This window comes from Culicoides brevitarsis, chromosome 3, assembly GCF_036172545.1.
Source record: "Culicoides brevitarsis isolate CSIRO-B50_1 chromosome 3, AGI_CSIRO_Cbre_v1, whole genome shotgun sequence".
Lineage (NCBI taxonomy): Eukaryota > Metazoa > Arthropoda > Insecta > Diptera > Ceratopogonidae > Culicoides > Culicoides brevitarsis.
The window spans coordinates 17,494,118-17,513,339 of NC_087087.1; the positions used below are offsets into that span (position 1 = coordinate 17,494,118).

At 29.8% G+C, this 19,222-nt stretch overlaps 1 protein-coding gene and 1 non-coding gene across 2 annotated transcripts in view; one reads left to right on the top strand and one right to left on the bottom strand.

Annotated features, from left to right (window-relative positions):
- Positions 1-19,222, bottom strand: part of LOC134833849 (M-phase inducer phosphatase-like) — a 151,296-nt gene that overhangs the window by 71,241 nt on the left and 60,833 nt on the right. The gene's annotated exons all lie outside the window — the stretch shown is intronic.
- On the top strand, positions 16,906-16,979 carry Trnar-acg (transfer RNA arginine (anticodon ACG)). Its single transcript has one exon. It is a non-coding gene; the product is annotated as a tRNA-Arg (tRNA).

A 19,222-nucleotide genomic window follows, 5' to 3' on the forward strand; every position in this document is an offset into this window, starting at 1 on the left:
ATCATTTTTCGAATAATGCAAAATTAAAACATCACCAAAATTAGCATCCAATGCTCTTTTTATGGCAATTTCTTTTGCACAAAAGTATTGTCCTCGGCCCAATAATGAAGAAAAAAATAAATATTTGGTTCAATGTCCATAAATCATACACAAAAAAGACAGCACAGGACAAAAATTTGGCAAAATTGTGCAAAAAATACAAAAAAAAACAGAAAAAAGGGATTTTGCTCATTATGTTATGGTCATGAAAAGAGCGATTAGAATTGTATCGCACTATTCATGTTGGTTTTTGTGCAAAAATTGGTACTTCAAGGGTAACAGAGTTGTCCCGGAGCAAAAAAATGACAAAAATTTCAAACACGTGAGACGAGAGAATGGAGAGATGTGAATGAAGGCAATTTGCCGGGACAATGCATAAGTAGGTTTAAATTAGCATTTCAATAGTTTTATATTATCCGGTACATTATTGGTTTCGGCTTCCTTTCTCTCATTTTTTTTCTTTTCTTTCTTTTTCAGACTTATTAAGACTTTCTTGTTTACTCAAATAATAATTATTCTGGGATCGTGAACAGGTGAATAGAGCAAAAATTCAGCTTGGGAGGCGATTTCTAATGAATTTCTGACAATTCAATTATTTTTTTGGCAAATGGGTAAAACGTGATTAGAATTTACGTGGTAAGTTTTTGTTCCATAAAATTCCATGAAATCAGTGAAAAATTTCAATTTTAGGCGCAAATTTTTGGCCCTTAATCTTGATTGCAAATCTGGTTCGTTCAGGTCGCGCCAAATCATCGAAAAATCAGAAGTTAGCACAATTTAGGCAACTTTTGGTTTTGGTGATCCAGATTTTTATTATTTTAGCAGATTTTGAGCGCAATACTTCTGTTTATCCTTTTAAAATGAAGTACAATTCCTTTGTTCTTTTACTCGATTTTTGAAACTTTTTAAAACAAAAGTGTTTTTATTCTCACCTCTAACTAACTAACTAACACTTTTTTGAATAATTCCAGGTAAGAATATCTAATTTGTTTATTCTTTTAAAAAATGAAGTTTATACACTACAGAGGCTAATCTCACTTCAAACGTTGTCTTTTTGACCTGAATTCGAGTTTTAATCCATTTTTTGTTTGCATTTTTGATTCATAAATTTATTTTTTGTTTTAGTGAAAAATATTTTTTTTTTTGCGATAAAATCTGGTTGAAACGTGATTTTGCGATAAGAAGTTTGATGGGCGATAAAGAATTGTGCGAAATTGTGCTAATGTTTTTGGATTTTTTTTGCAGTTTTGTCTGGAACTGGTCTGAAATTTAAAAGAAAAAATCTTGTTGGACATTGGTGATACTGGAGGATCAAAAATACTGCTGAATCGTATTGAAATGTGTGGGTGAGTTTTTATATCAAAAATTTGACTTCAAGAAAAATGCTGAGTTTATCATGAAGAAAGTAGCTAGGAAATCGTACTTTATGGACAAACTAACAAAATAAAGTTCTCCGAATGATTTTCGACTCTAACTCTTCACGAGATGACAGAACTGGAAACCATCCAAGAGTTCCTACAGAGATTCACCGACAACTTCAATCGTCGACTGGAGTTGGCTCAGTAGGTAAGTCAAACATAAACTTTTTTCAATTTCTGGCGCGCTTTGGCTTTTTATCGTTTTATTATGTTTCGTTTCATGTCTATCTGTCGTTAAACTCCACAAAATGTCAACTGCCTGTTGCGCCACACAAGAACCGCCAAATGAGAGAAGAACCGTGAGCTGTGATATTAGTGTTTATTGGAAAACTGGACACAAAATCTCTTCTTTAGAGGAACTTGTTGCATCTATACATCGAGCCGTAAAATTTCGTTCCTCGAAACCGACGAAACAATGAAAAAGCTGCAAACATTCTGAAACCGTGCATTGCGATTAATTCTTCTGAGAGACAACCTGGGAGAAATACTAATCTACTGGATGTGAGACAACGGATGTACTTCAATACACTCTTGCTGATTCACAAAGCAAAGATGAGTCTCCTCCCGATCTACAAATCGAGTTTCGTTTGCCACAATATCGAACTGCAAATAGCCAAAACTCATTTTATTATGAGAGAGTGAGTTTAGCTCAATGGGCAAAAAGAGTTGTTAAGTGACTAACGCGTCGCCAGAGAACAAATTAAGGAGTAAGTAAAATGCCAGTATGCGTATCATTGAGTTCGCGAGTCATTAAGTCATCGATTTAAAATTGAAAGATTGATTTTCATTTAATACGTCGCCATATACCAAATTAAAGAGTACTTAAAATGCCAGTATACGTTACATTGAGTCCGCGAGATACTAAGCCATCGATTTAAAGAATGGTAGGCTTTTTTAATCCTTTCAACTACTTTGATAGTTGATTATGAATCGTCCGAGTCGTGTCGAACTTTGCGTGGAAAATAATTATTCATGACATCGAAACGATATCTAACTTAAGAGTATTAATATCTTAGATGAACATAATCTTCAAAGCACAAACCTATCGAAAATCTATTTTTAGAAAATTCCTCGAAACTATTTGAAAATCAATCAGAAATTAATGAGCTTTTGATAAAACCCCATAAAATTCTTCTCATTAAATAAAATTGAATGAACCCAAGAGAAACCGTCCCACCAAATTTCTAAATCAAACATTTCTACCCGATCATTTTTCAAAGGAAGAAAGGACCTTCTTTCAACTCCCAAATTCCAGCTAATTACACCGTTCATTACATAAATCAACTCTCGTGTTTTGGTATTTTGGCGCACTTTTGGACCGTGTGAACCAAACCCACATAAAATTCTTGCACTTTATTTTGAGAAAGAATTTCTTTGAATAGCAACTATAGAAACACTTATTGATTTCTTTAGAATTTCATCGGCACTCGACCCGATCAAACTTTGAATGTAAACCTCTCGGTAAGAACAAAACCATGAATTGGATCGTCTTCTCATCGCACGTCTATCGATAGAAAACGCACTTGCTCTCTTACATTATTATCAATCATATTGTGTTGTTGTTGTTGTGTCTGGCAGTAACTGTGCACAGTAACTCGCCTATTGAGACCATTTATGTGTCTTTTTTTATTACACTCGACTCTCAAAACATTTAATACAAAGATAACAATTTTCCTATATCGTCGTCTTTTTTGTGTTCTTTTTGTCATTTTTCAGGCAAAAGAATGAGAAAAATAGAAGGACATTGTCATTGCACAATCGAGTCCATTCTTTAGGCCTTTTTTATTTGAGAGTTTTTGACAATAATGTCGTGTGAAACTAAAATGCTTTCAAGGTAAAAAATATAAAAAACCATTCAAAATGTGATATAAATTTTGTCTTGTGTCAATCTTTTCATTCATACTTCGTCTTTTACTTCTTCTACTAAACTTAGTTTCAACTTTGCTTCAGGTTTGTTGTTACATAAGAAATCGAGGTGTGTCTCTCTTCCTGGAGGGGCTCCACGGTATGTGACTTTACCAACATATATCATCAAGTCCAAGCAAAAAAATCCAAAACAGATTTGTGAATGAGCTACCACTTTAGTAAAGAAGAAGAAGATTTTTTTGCCATTATATTTGTCCCGTGAAGCGAAGCGCCCCTCGTTCCTTTTGTTTTCTAACGTCAATTGCAGCGAATACAAGAAATTGCGTTGTTCATTCCACCGAGGTGTGTCTCGGAACTTCTCAAGTTCATTTTATCAAGAAAAGAACACGGAACCTAAAATCGATAATCATCACCTGAGGCGACTTCAAATGTTGTCAAAACATGTCTACAAGACGATTGTTCAATCAAGTGGCGATAATTCCCATCATGAACTTTCTTCATCTTCTAATCAGGAAGTGTTTTCCAACTCATTGAATTGGTAAATTTCGAGTCACCTTCAAAATCGAACATTGAAAGTTTCTCATAAATCGCTGTTTTAACGATTTTTCAAACATAAACAAACAATGTTCTCTTGGACAATGCACCATCATCATCATTTTTCATCGTCCTTTCAATTTCAATAAATTTACGTAATAATTTATGTGAATTTATTCCCTTTTCTTAAGAAATCAAAACACTCCTTTGAAACGTTTTTCTTCTTCTTTTTTTAATAGATAACAACAAAAATAGAATACAAAAGATATTCACAACAAATACGGGTTATTTATATCGAATCCTTTCCAAACACACATCCTTGCTTTGTTACATGTGTGAGGTCCACTTGAATATTCTTTCTGTTGCCTTGAAGATTTATGCGTTTTACAAATTTATTTTAGTTTATCAAAATATGGGACAGTAAAAAAATATGAATCTCAAGAGGGGTCCAGTCGGGGGTGTGATGGATAGTTCGAGGTTTATGAGTGATGTGGACAATAAAAACGACTGATTTATGACATTATTAAGGTAAAGTTTTTTTATGACTCAATAAAAAATATCGGGATGCAAGGTAAGAAAATGTGTAACAAATTTATCAATATTTGTTAAAATTTTTATCTTTTGTATTTTTTAGGACAGCTTCTGAGTTAAAAAAAAAGTTTTAAAATGATCACGAAGAGACATAATATTCAATCAAGAGCTTCTGATACAAAATTTCATACAAATATAGATTAATGGCTACAAAAAATATTTTTTCAAGGATTCAAGTAATTATCGGTGATCACTGAAACATAGTTTGAACACTTTTAGCAAGCTAAAGAGATTACTGAGCATTGGGCTTTTCCATTTATCCATTAAGATTAAATGATGAATCTTTGCTGCAAACAGGTGGACTTAAAATCAACAATAAACGCTCTTGAATCAATTCCGCACGGAACAAGGTCATAGCAAATATCTTATGGTCAAAAGGAAATACGATGACGATGAAAAACCCGATTGCGAAGCCAAAAAAGAAACCATGAGCCACATAGTGGAAGAATTTACGGCAAGGCGCTTCCCAGAAGGCTTGTAGTTTCTGCATCAAGCAACGGAAGAAGTCGACCTTTTAGGATTGTAACCAGCGAAAGGTAATGTCGCTATTACCTGTCGTCGGTTACAGGGGAGAGATGTCACTTTTGTGGCAGAAAGAAAAGAAGATAGACGTACTGGAGATATTCTGGATAATTTTGGAAGAATAAAGCGATTGTTTAATTGATTGATTGAGTTTTTCATAGTCATTGAGGTTACATTTGGCATCCCTTGCGGGATTCGAACCCGCGACCTTTGGATTAGAAATTGGAATTTACCTTTCGTTGAAGGATAGGATATCGTTTAGGATGTAAAACTTAACCAATTACCAATATCGATGAACTCCTGCTACTTTTTTTGAACGTAAGATTCTCAGAACAATATTAGGGCTAACCGGGAGACGTAGGTACAACTTCGAACTTGAGCGTCAGTTTAGAGAGCCAAGTAATGAATAATCCAAATCAGTTAACAGGAATTCGTTTTTCGCTTGACCATGGTCAAGAATTGGCTGTAAGGTCAATGAAAAAAGAAAGACTTTTTATTTTACAGAAACAAAACTTTAGTCTTATACAGCTTATAAAAATTGCTTTGATGAGTCAGAGACTCATGCCCAAAAAAAGAAAGAATTTTTAAGAAATCTTTATTTTGTTAAAGTTTCAATTTCTATAAGAATGTTCTTTGTAATAATATTCAAAGAGATTTTCTTCGCTAAATTTGTCAAAAATCTGTTACTTCCCAAATTTCTTTTTAACTTTTCACAAAACAAATCTTTGGAGGTCCAATTCCTTTTCTAATACTTTCACCATTTCTTTTATCGCCGATTAAACCTGTTAATCATTCGCTTAATTAAACTCTCCCATTGTGCCATTGTCCAAAGGCATTATTTTAAATTTATTTTTTGTGTGGTAACCTTAATCGAACCATCTGTGGATTGAACTCAAGGGATAACTCCAACGCTATTCTCCAAAAGGTCTACATTAAAAATCACAGCGAGAATCGAAATCCTTTGAAAGGCTTTTATCTTGTAAAATTCATTGTTCACTAAAAAAAATCAGAGATAAATTTAATTCTTATAAAAAAAATGAACAATGAACAAGGTATCAAACCGTTCAATTTTGATTTAAACGCTATAAAAATCAGTGACAATGCACTAATATTATCTCTAACATAAATTGTGATCCCCTGCTACGTAACATTTTTATCCTTTTTCATTTATATTCCATTATTTATGTATTCATTTTATTTTATTTTTAAACTTTTTTTTCATCAAAAAATCTTTGAATAAAAAAGGATCAAGAAGCCAAATTCAATTAAAATTTTTTATGGCCTACAATTTTGTTGTGTCAGTAAATCATAAATCGACCAAATATTTTTATATTTTAATATTTCACGGGGTGGCAGGGATTTTTTTTTTATTGCTGTCCAAGGATAATTTTATCGTTTTATTAGTGCATTCATGAGTCCCAAAGGCATTCGCGATGAGGTTCGTCGCCGGATATTGAAGTCTTTTGTACCAAACGAGACTTTATGGAGCTTCTTCCTTCAATGAATGAAATAAAGTTTCTAAAAAATTAAATAAAATCAAACAAAAAAGTATCCTTTTAATATTAAATAATAACAAAATTGAAGCTTTTAACATAATAACGTTAAAAACCTGTCCAGCCCAGACAAAATGGACAAGAAAAAAATTATTTTTTTTTAAATCGTTCTTTCTTCTTTAAATACGTTTATTAAAAAGACCAATAAAAGACTAAAAAAATTATAATAAACCAATAAAAAATTGTGTAAAGTGGAGATGGAGATGAAACAGGATAATTTTCTCACGCGGTACACGGTCATCATACTAATTTATTACCGTGTTGATGCTTTTAACGCATCCATCAAAGTCAAAGTATGCATTAAATATTTTTTTAATGAAAAGGATTTTTTCTGTTTGAATTGATGGACGATAAAAAGGATTGGAATTCCAAGGACTTTGTTTGAAAACAAAGAAATCTGCATGTTTGAGAAATTAAGTCCAAGTAAACAGGAAATTCTTTACAAAATATTTCTGATGAAAAATTCCTGAACATCAAAAAAATGAAAAAAATACAAACAAAAAACAGCTGATTTACCGCCTGACCAGGCAGGCAAGCAGGTCCATTTAAAATATTCCATTTCACATCATATGTGCAAAAATCCGTCGTAGACACAGCTAAACAAAGGATCTCATATGTTTTTTGTTTATTTTTTTCTACAAACTTTATTTGTTTGTCTCATGTTCAAGATCATCTCAAGGAAAAAAATCACAAGTGGAACATTTCGAGGAATTTTCTGTGTCGGAGGATTTTTGTAGAGGAGTTTTACTGAGGACGGACAGGTCTCTTCTGTCAAAAATTAAAAAAAAAGTGTAGGTCATAATTTGTTGTTGTTTGCAATTTTATATTTTTATGAGATGTATCCGGTCCTGGAGAGTTTAATGAATTGTTATGTTGAACAAGAAAACATAGATAAAAATCGTCCTTTGTGATGATCTTTCGGAATATCATTAGAGTTATTAAGCACAGAAAAAAGAGAATACTTGGAACGTAATTGTTTGTTGTTGGGGATAAAAATGTTTGAGTTTGATTTTTTTTGAGGCGACACAAACTACATGAAAGGATTTTCATGACAGATTTATGATGTTGGCACACATTTTTTTTATGGGACAAAAAGTAATAATTTTAGATGTTGGATGCCAATAAATGTTGTAAAAAATGTACAGGAGATGAATGGAAATTTAGTCGAATGGAGAATACGGAGAAAAAGGGAGATTTTTGTAACGGATGTCAACTGGGACAACAGGCAAGAAAAGTCTTTGGAGGTCGATTGTCACGGAATTTTTTAATTTTCTGAGAAGCAAAAAAATGTAGGAATTTTCAACCAAAAGAAGTAGAATGAATTTTAGAAGCTGGAAAAAAAATAATAAAAAATCTCAGTTTGTTTTTCTATTAAAATAATTTTAAAATTAAAATTTACAAAAAAAAAATATTTTAAAAATATTTAAATAAATTATTAAAAATTAAATAAAAATAAACAATTGAAATTTCTATATTGAAAATAGTTTACCTAATTTATTCATTAATATAATAATATATTTTTTAAATAAAAAAAACTCAATAAGATCTTGTTAATTAAAGTTAAATTAAATTTTAAAAAAAATATTTAAAAAAATAATAAAAAAAATTAAATAAAATATATAAAAAAATAAAATCAATTAAAACTGTAAGGCAGAAATTCGAATAAAATAAATTTAAAAATTTTTGAATTGAAAAGATTTTAAATAGAAATTTAGTCTAAACATATAAAAAATAAAATTAATTTAAAATTAAATAAATGAAAAATATAAAATTAATAAAATTTTAATAATTTAAAAAATTATTAATAATAATTAAAAAATAAAATAAAAATTAATAAAATTTCTAAAAAAAATTAATTAAAACAATAAAATATTCTAAATTTATTCAAAATTATAAAAAATAAAATTAAATTTAAATAAAATGTCATTAAACTTTAAGAAAATTAAAATTTTAAAAAATTAAAAACTTTCATTTTAATTAATTTTAAAAATTTATTAATTTAATTTTAACAAATTATTTAATTTATTATTTTTTGTTTATTTTTAATTTTAAAAAATATTTTTAATTCTAAAATTTTTTTAAAATTTTCAAAAATATAAGAAATTTAACTAAATTTCAATTTTTTGTACAAAAGTTATAAAAATGTCCTTGTTTGTTTCTACATTTTTTTACAATTTTAATTATTTGCTATTTTTTTCAAAAAATGCAAAAAAAAATAATTTTTGTTTTTCTTGTTTTGATAATCTTGAAATTTTAGTTATTAAGATTTATATTAAAAAGTTACAAAACAATGAACAAAAAAAAATTAAGAAATTTCCAAATAATTGAAGATTTGTTAAAATGTTTTTGAAAACTTTTAAGTATAAATTAAATTTAAATTAATTTTCTAACATAAAACATACAAATTTAAAAAATATCATCGGACCACCTTTCACCAAAACTCAAAACTTCCTCTTTTTATCACTTTTCAACATAAAATTTTATCATCGTGAGAAGCCTTTACTCCTTTTCTCCATATCAACCCATTAGTGAACAATCACTTTTTATCCATTCAACGCCTTCATGATACAATGACCGCCACAAAAAATATACGATTACACCGAATCCTTACAAAAAAATATTTATAAAAAATCTTTTAAAACCCACAATGATCGATCAAGACATTAACAAACTCGGACAACGAAGAAGAGTGATGATAAATCCTTACAAAAAAAAAATAAAATATATAAATAACATAATCGTCTCCTTGTTTTTTTTTTCTATCATATCAAACAAAATTTAACTTTTTCCCATCATTAAGGACTGTGTTTTTAGTTAAAAAATCAAGTAAAGTTATTGAGATGAAGAAACCAACAACACCGCATTTAAATGGCTTCGATGCACCTGTTTAATCTATTTCTCTTTAGGACTTGAACTTTTTATTTTATTTCTCTTTATTGTGATTATAAATTTATTTATGATGATCATTTTTAGTGTTTAAAGACGAGAATTCACGCGGTTACCTTTTAATCCACAATTTTATGTTGATATTAAAAATCGGTTAATATCCTCATTAAAAAAAAAACTTTCTTCGATGAGAAATTGTGTGAAAAATGTCTCATCTCCAATCATCTCTTGTCATCGCATCAAAACCAATCACGATCGATAATCTGACACCTTACTTCTTAATCTTCAAAAAGCACTTGCCGAAAATTAAAAAAAAATCGGAAATTCACACAAAAATTACACAAAAGGCGCTTTGCCAATTTTTTTTTTGCATTTTTCTATGAGAATCTTAAATTCCTCAGTACTCGAATAACATAAAAATGTTCCGAAATATTTCCTAGGAACAAATTTTTTATTGCTCTAAAAAAATATTTGCTTGGAAAAAAAATCAATTTTACAATAAAAAGCTTGGATTTCATGTGTGGCGCCTGCCATTCATCTCCTCCTCTGGGACTGCTATTATTTATTTTTATTTTATTTTTTTTTTTTGCAATAAATTTTCTTGATGATGAATCCCACACATCAGTCATAAATTGCATGTTTTACCTGGCAGTGTTTCGATCTATGTATCTCCGGTTGTCATTCATCGCATTGAAATTATGACAAAAACTTATTATTTTTTTAATTGATTTTTCTGAATGCAATTGAATGAAACTACCGAGAATTTTATTGAAGCAAAAATTTGGAATGTTTGAAAAAAAAAACGAATTTTTCGGCATGACAAGTGATAATAATCATCTTTCCTTCTTTTCATTATTTTCAAATTTTTGAATGAATGAAATTTTTTTTTCAAAGAAAGACGATGAAAAGGCTTGACCTTGCTCTAGAAATTATCCTTGAATGTGGATGAATGAACATCCGAAAGTGATTAAAATTAAAAAAAAAAAAATTTTTTGCATAAATTACTCAATGGTCATCTTTTTTCTTTTTTTTGACCCGATTTTGAGCAAGTTCTGAGTCAGTTGAAAAAAAATATTCTTTTTATTGCACTTTACCGATTTAGTATGTAAATATTGTTGTTTTTTGTGTGTTTACAAAGGAAAAAAACAACACATAAAAACATGAAGGTTACAAAAATTTAACACCTTCTTTGGATGCCGACGTAACTTTTTAGCGAGACAATGGGAAATGTTATTAAGGCAAATGTTTATTGGAGCAACTTTTTTGTTCTCGCAACAAAATCTAGAACAAATTACTAACAATGCGTCATTAGAGGCATGTAGTTTATTTGTTTTGCAGGTCCCGAAGGACATTTCATTCATTTTTTTCTTTAAAACCTTAAAACTTGCTAAAAGTCGTTAAATATCGCTCAATTCTTTCCTTTTTCAGTTTTATTTATTATGGTTCTTCATCATTTTTATATGTATTTTTATGTGTTACCTTCATTCCACGAAGAAACCAAAAATAAAACAAAACACGAGATGAAACAGATTAAAATTTTGCAGTTTTACCTCTTTACATTCGTCTCCTGGAATTTTTCGACCGTTGATGCCCCGTTAGTTATATAATCGACAAAATCATTTTTTTTCGTCGTTCACGTTTCGTTCTTTGTTTCAATGTTTACTTTACATGTACAAGTTCTATGTAGAGAGGCATGACATTGACATTTATGTTGATCATGTAAAGAAGAAAGGCGATCAATGTAAAGAAAGATAGACAAGCGCGACTTATGTTGATTGTTAGTGACAAGTTCTTTGTTCAGGTTTAATTGTGGAAGTTTAGTGTCTCGAAAAGTTTTGAGGAATTTGATTTTTTTCAATTTTTCATCCCAGTGTATATTTCAACTTTGTAAAGTGTTATACATTCGAAATTTGACCCAGTTGACATTTTTAAATATTTAAGATTTTTGTCCCAAATCATATTTAAAAACTTTGCCCTAATGCAAATTTAAAAACTATCACCCAATGTAAAATCATCATTTTTGCCCCATTTGACATTTTAATTAAATTGGCCCAATGCACATTCAAAATTTTGACCATAATTGACAATTTTTACCCAAAACATATTTAAAAAATTCGCCCCAGTTGACATTTTTAAATTTTTACCCTGATTAAATACCCAAGTTCCAATGCATATTTCTAGTATCTAACCCTGCTCAAAAAGTAAAATTCGTTATACGGATTCGTTATATAGCAACTTCTTTAATTTTGAAGTTGTACGTATTAAAAAAAAATTAAAATAATCACATTATAAATTATTTAAAAATTTTTTTTTTTCAATTTTATACCTAACTCCTTTTGAACTAAGAAAAAAAATGTTTTAAAAAATTAATACTTTTACGAATTTTTCTTCGAAATGTGGTTAAAAATCAAAAAACTCTTTTTAAAGCACAAATTAAAGCAAGAATTAAAGCACGGGAATTAAAGTATGAGGAGATGCACAAGGTGGCACTTGTGGAATTCAACAGACCTCGATAGGCTGGTCAATTAGCACGAATGGAATCGAGCCCCAGCAACTCTGTTCCGAAGAGATTCTGAATGCTGCTAATGAAGGTGTTGGGTGACCTAAAGCAAGATGGATCGATCGCGTAAAAGCGTATCTAAGGGCGCTGAGCATTAAGAACTGGCAGATAGTGGCAACAAACAGATCCGAACGATGTCAAAAACAATAAAATAGACTCATATATACAAGTAACTCTGTACCTATACCCGATCAGCTGAAACATACAAATCAGTTTTTGTCTATCATATTTACCAATCACTTGAGACAGCTTTGTATTGAAGTTTCTTTCATTAGAGAGTGAAATAATTTTTCCCTACTCTTTTAATATTGACTCGACTAATATCTACTTGAATTTAAAATATATTTGTATTAACCAAGTATTTTTTATCTTATCTTTCAATCACATTTCTTATCAAAGTTTCTCTTTCAGAGAGTATGTAACTTCTATTTATAACTTTTTTTTACCATGTCGCGATTTGTCATTCAGTGTTCTTAAAATTGCTAATAACTAAAGATCTCTTGAAAATTAGCTTAAAAATCACCCTTGTGAAAAATGAAGCTATCAAAAAATTCTCTAAATTCCTTAACTCTAAAAACAGGACTTCGTATTTGCGAAACTGACGAAATAGTGCAAAACGTAATTGAAGATCAAATTAAATACGAAACTCTTATCGTTGACGGACTTGGAATTGTATTCGATGAATCAACGAAAGACAAAAACATCTTCAAAACATTTTGGTCTAAACTTAACGAATCAGTAACAACTTTAATATTAGCTGAATCGGCGCCAGAAGAAGATAAAACTCATCATGATTGTGACTTAAATATTGCGGAAGTTTTTACAAACATTCGAGCTCTTCAAGTTGAATCACTTTATCTTGATTTGTCAAGAATTTTTGACAACAACGAAAAATTGGAAACTGTCTTACTTTTGGACAAAGAAAGATCTGACCCAGAACCAAACAAAGCGAATGTAGATCTTCACTTTTTCGCAGTACTTCGACATTGTAGATCACTTAAAACACTCGTGACTCGATGTTACTTTCCACTTGAAGCTAATTTCATTAATGAATGGTTCGCAGAGTTGAACTTTAATTACCTGAATATGGATGAAGTTGTATTTGATGTTGAAAAGTTGCCATTCCACAATTATTGGAAACATTTTCGTTGGATTGTTACAAAAATGAAACTTAATTTTGATTTTGAATTCTTTAAGGTTTTCATTGAACCAGTAAAAGTTGAGTTAGAATTGCTAGACAATCAAGAAAATTGCATAAAAGATCATGAAGTATATAAAAGCCATTCTGTAAAAGTATTAGAAGGTTCATGGAAAGGACAACTTACTTGTTTAAACTATCTAAAAAGTTGCCTCCAAAGTTTTCCATCACTTGTTTCGTTGAATTTGAGATTTCATAAAATTGATGATCAGCAGTTTATTGATTTGATCTTTACTCACTTGAAAAAGTTGAAAAAGCTTCAATATCAATTCTACTCAAGTGATATAAATTGGCCAAAGTTTCCGCAAATCGAAAGTTTACAAGCTAACTTTGAAGTTTCAACGAATGAGAGTTTCCAAAGGTTCCTGTCTTCTTTTCAAAATGTCATTGATGTAAGTATCAAGATACATAAAGGAATCATGTGTGACACAAGCGTTAAAATATTTGCCGAAACAAATCCATTGTTGACTAACTTTCATGTGGAATGCGAAAAAAGTGAATTAACAAGTGTTGGTTTGGAAATTATCAAAAACACTTTTCACCAACTGAAGGCGTTGCATGTCAGATGTACTTTGAATAAGGATGACATCTTTAAACTTTTTTACGAATTGAAACAATTAGAAACAGTAATTGCTGGATATCGAACATTTACAAGGCACGACTATGAAAAATCTTTGAAAAACAGTGAAGAGATTCTCGAAAAAAGTTTTTCAACTTTGAACTTGAATCGTATCCAAATGATGCCATACGAAGTATTGGAACGAATTTTCATGTTTTTAACAAAAAATGATCAACTAACATGCCGACAAGTATGCAAAAAATGGTTCGACATAATTTCATCAAGTAACAAAATCGATCGAACATTAAACTTCAGATCGGTTTATTTGTCGGTTCAAACAAATCCTGTCATGATTATGATGACGTCAAAGTTTCAGTATAACAGAATCCTGTTAGATAATTACATTGAAATTTCTGTAGATCAAGACTTGAGTGCTTTTTGGAAAAACATTGGAGCTAATGTCGAAGAGCTGTGCTTAGGATTGAACAGTTCAAAGTTGACCGATGCCATAAAAAGTGGTTTGCGTGATTTACCAAAACTAAAACATCTGAGAAATTTTCTCCGATATTCAAATTTTTTTGAATTTTTAACGAAAATATCTTCAGAATGGCTTGTTATAACAAAAAGCATCACAATACTCACGATAGGGTTCAGCTTAACCGGCTCTTTTCTCGTAAAGGATTTAAATTTTTCATCAGTTCAAAAAATGACAAATGTTGAAGATGTTAGAGTGCAACTCTATGACAGTTTCGACAGTTTCTGCTTTGATTGGCTCCAAGTTTTTCCAAACTTGACTACACTTGCAATTTTTACCTTCAATGAAAATGAAGCTGCTTTAGAAAATTTGTATGAGGAAAAGTTAAGTTTTGACAAAATTACACATTTATTGGTTGCAACTTTTAGAAAATGGCCTTCGCTCAACTATGAGTTAATTCGTCGCAAATTTAAGAAGTTAAAGTCCCTAGCAATTTGTGTGGCAACTAGTGACAAAATAGAAACCATTCATTTTCGACAAGTTAGGGGTCTTGCTAAAGAAATATTTGGAAAAGTGAAGTCCCTGGAAGAAGTTTATGCAGTGACTTTTAATTATGTGATTATAGCAAGTCATCAAAGTGTGATATTGCAAAGGAAAATATTTTTTCGATCGGGAGAAGAAGTTAGTGAGTCCCATCGAACATTTGACAATATTTGCAGAGATTTTTGTAATTGCGGTTTTTTGTCCAGAATAAAAAAATTTCATCACCAACTCAATCACTCACTCAAATTTATTATGAACCATTTAGTGCCTAATACTGCATTTCAAGATGCTTTAAATGTTTTTTCACAAATTTTATAAAATAAATTTATAAAGTACACAAAACAAGTTGTTTCCGAGAAAATTGAAACCACTGACAACCCACTCCATTTATTAACTTTGTGTGAAACGAACTTTCTGGTTAAGTTTTCAACTAATATTTTGCAAAAACGTAAAAGTAATTATTATATTGAGTTTTATAAATCGTTTCTTGTTCTTCTCTTATTTCAATACTTGTCCCAAACTTCTTCTTGTTTCACGAAATTTGCATCTGTTTCACTTTAAATTTCTGAAAAGTTTCTGTCAAGCTTAGATTTTTTTGCCGCTACAAGAACTTAATTAGAGGAATCACTTTTTTTTTGTTCGTGATGATAAGGAAGACTTTGTGCGCATATATTTGCCGTATTTGCCGCTTGGGAATTTAAATTGATGAAAATCCAAGAAAAAATGATAAAATAAAACAGTGAGATATAGGAAAAAAAGAGAAAGAAATAAAACTAAGTGTGAAAATGTCCTACATAAATTATCATCGAAAGATAGAGCACTAAACGAAGTAAGAAGAAAGGAAGAAAAACTTAAGCTGAAATTTAAATCATATAAATTTTGTAAGCTTAAGTTTAAATCATACTTGAAATACTTGATGAATTGAAATTAAAATTTAACTCGCGAAACGTCAACTTTTCACAGCATATTTGCTCATTAAACACTCTTATTGTCACTTTATGATTAATATTCACTATGTATGGTTTCTCTTTGAAATCTACTTAAATTGCCGATAATTCTACTCGTTACCTATACGAATCGAATGGAGCTTAAATTAAACAAAAGCTTAGTAAATTGTTGCATGTAAATTAGTATCAAAGAGAATATTTACATATTTTTTTTTGTACAAATAACTCTTGGTACATTTTGCTGAGAAGAGTTGTAATGCCATGTAATGTAAATTATTCTTGTCATGTTCGTTGTAACCTGACTTACAACTTATTTTTTGTCGTTCTTGAAGACATTCCTTCACATAGAGGTGGTCAGCTCCTCCTCGTTCAAATCTTCGTAGAACTCTTTGGGAGAGAAACAGAATTTTTCACATGTTCCAGCTGCACTTGCCAATCGATCATTTTTTTTGGCAAAAGAAATTATTACTTTTCATAACACACAACCGGCAGGAGATACAGCTTAACGTTTCCTAAAAAATTACAAGAAACCATAGAAAATTATCTCCTTCCTTAAAAAAGTACCAAAAAATTTGAATGTCTGATGTCACTTTTTTTTCTTGTGAGAAACAAAGAAAAATCGTAAGAATGAGAAAGGATTATCTCTGTCCATTTGACTATTCAATTGTAAACAAGTAAGGAACAATCCTTTTCTTTTGAGGATTTCCAGGTGCTCCTTGCCGAGATAATCACCGAGCAATTTGTGAACAATTTTTATCAATAATCACCCGAAAAAATATATCCATCATAAATAACATAATAATTGTTCAAGAAACTTGTCTTAGATATTTTTATGGTTTTATAATCTTTTGAAATCGAGGATATACAGGAAGTGATTCTATTAAAATGAGATTTTCTTTAAAAATTTAGATGTTTCGGTGTTTCTTTCACAAAAAATAATAATTAACCGTTTTCTTTTGCGGTAAAAAATTGAAATTCTTTACAAAAAAAGGATGATAGACAAGACACGTGGTTCATGTCGATCCGCACGTGATCCGGTTTGCGGTTGAAAAATCACTGATTTTTGCTATTTTTAATAATTTTGGTGAAAAGTTTAACTTTTCAAAAGAAAAATCTAAAAATAATTATTTAGGCCAAAAATAAAACGCTCTAATCACAACGATCAACGTACGTACAGAGAACAATTATCACGATCGGCAATCTATTTATAACACGGCTTCGTAGTTCAATTGGATAGAATGCTTGACTACGGATCAAGAGGTTGCAGGTTCGAGTCCTGCCGAAGTCGATTAATTTTTTTAACTGATTTTTTTTTATTTTTTTCCCAGATAGGTATCAAGGCTTGTTTAGAGCTAAGGAATATTTTTCAAGTAGGTCAAAAAAATCTCACAAAGGTATCCAAACAAATAATAATTCAATTTATCCAAATCAAGCAAATATTTAACGAATTTACTATTTATGTTTGAAGGTCATTTAGAGGTCATATGTGAAAATTCGGAGTTTTTTCGGTTTAAGATTAAAATCAACCAATTTTTTAAGTTTTTAGGTAAGTTTTTTAGACTGACACTGACTTCTTCCGCCTTTGTGGTCAATTAGTAGAAATTTAATTTACCTTGGAGCATTAAAATAAGTCCATTCAAAGTTTTTTTTTTATCAGGTTTATCAAGGATTTTTTTCCTAATCGATAAAATTGACAAACAATAGTTTTTAAATTTTAAAACAAAGTTTTACATTAGGAGTAAATAATCTTTTTGAATTAAATAAATAAATTAAATTTATAACATTAAAAAAAATATTAAATAAAATTATCATTGATTATTTATTTTTAATTCATTTATTTAATTGACAAAAGATTTTCTTCTCTTAATATTAATGTAGAATTTTATAAAATTTTGTGAAATTCATTTCAAAATTTATAATTGGCTCAAATTTACATTTATTTTACGAATTTTTAGAAAATTCTAAAGTTAAAAAAAAAATAGAAAATTTTTTAAAGGGCTTAAAAAAGGAAAAAATTCCTAAAGAGACAAAAAATTTAACTTCACGTGGTTAATGACACATTTCATTAACATTTGTGTGAAAAATTTAGCGACTTCACGTCGTCGTCTCTTCACTCGGCCTTGCAAAATTTATATTTGCTGAAACCAATAATTTTTTTTATCAAAGAGCCACACAGAAGTCGCATGTTTTTTGCTGTGTTCTTATACAAAATTTATAAATATTATTAATTAATTTTTGTAGGAAACACAAAAATTTCGCGACAGCGACTGAAATCTAACTCTTTAACAAGTAATTTAATCAGAAATCGTTGTTTTGGTCGTTTGTTTCACATGAGCATCAAATAACATTCTCTTTAAATTTCAATGTAAATATTTCGCTCACGAGAATTATTTATTTTAATCAGTTTTTCTTACATAACATCAAAAAGTGCGTTTTTAACGTATTTTTCTCGAGTATCATGAATATTCATTATTTAGCGTCTTTCTCCTCGTATATCATTCACACCGCGGCGTCGAGAGCCTTACTTGAGCGGCAGTTATTATGTACTAAGTACCAAAAGGTAGAACGATCATAAGAAAGAAGAAAACCAGTTTGTTAGTTACTTTTTCTTCTCATTATGATCTCTGACAGTCCGTCGGTTATGTATTCATTTTAATTCATTTAATCTCTTTCCATTTCACATATACTTCTCTTTTCTTTATTTATTTATTGTATTATGATTTTATTTGGTATTCTGATGTTAGCTTTTTAAATGTCTAGAATGCTCATTTATTATTATGATTTTTTTTTCTGTCGTCGATTGGAACGTAACCGACTTTTTTATTGGGTTATTTAAATATCGGAATAGATAAGCGAATGACTGAGAAAGTTCTGATGTGGAAGAAATTAACGACTTTTTTTTTTATTCATGTGGACTTTTAAACGGCGAATAGAGAGATGAAATAGAAAAGTGAAATTTTTGCATGTTGCCTTTTAAATTTGTAGAATTAATTTAAATTTTACTGGTTTTGGTTGTTCTTTATGTTTCATTTATAACGAAAGTATGAAAAATACGTTAAAAGTCGTTACGCTAAAGGAAATTTAAAAAGTTTCAAAGCGTTCAGTTCACAAGAGAAATTTCTTAAAAAATAAGAAAAAATGGGAAAATTTAAGCTTTAATTTAAGCTTTCTTTTTACAAGTTCTTATTTGATATGATGTATGAGAGATCTTAATGAAATTTTCTCAGCTTCCATTTGGCGCAAGCGGTTTCTTCGGTTTGAGCCGTTTTGAGTCAAGTAGTTTTGGACCACCTATTTTCAATAAAGTAAGTTGTAAAATAGTAAAATAAGAAATAAAATACTCGTTTTAGTTGTTTAAATTTAGTCATTTAGTCAAATTATTAGAAAAAAAATGGTTTCAAGCGAATTTTCCCTTACATTTGCACTACAGCTATTTCAAATCGACTCAAACTGATGAAACCGCTTGCGCCAAATGAAAGCTGAGAAAATTTCATTAAGATCTCTCATACATCATATCGCTCTCAGACAACT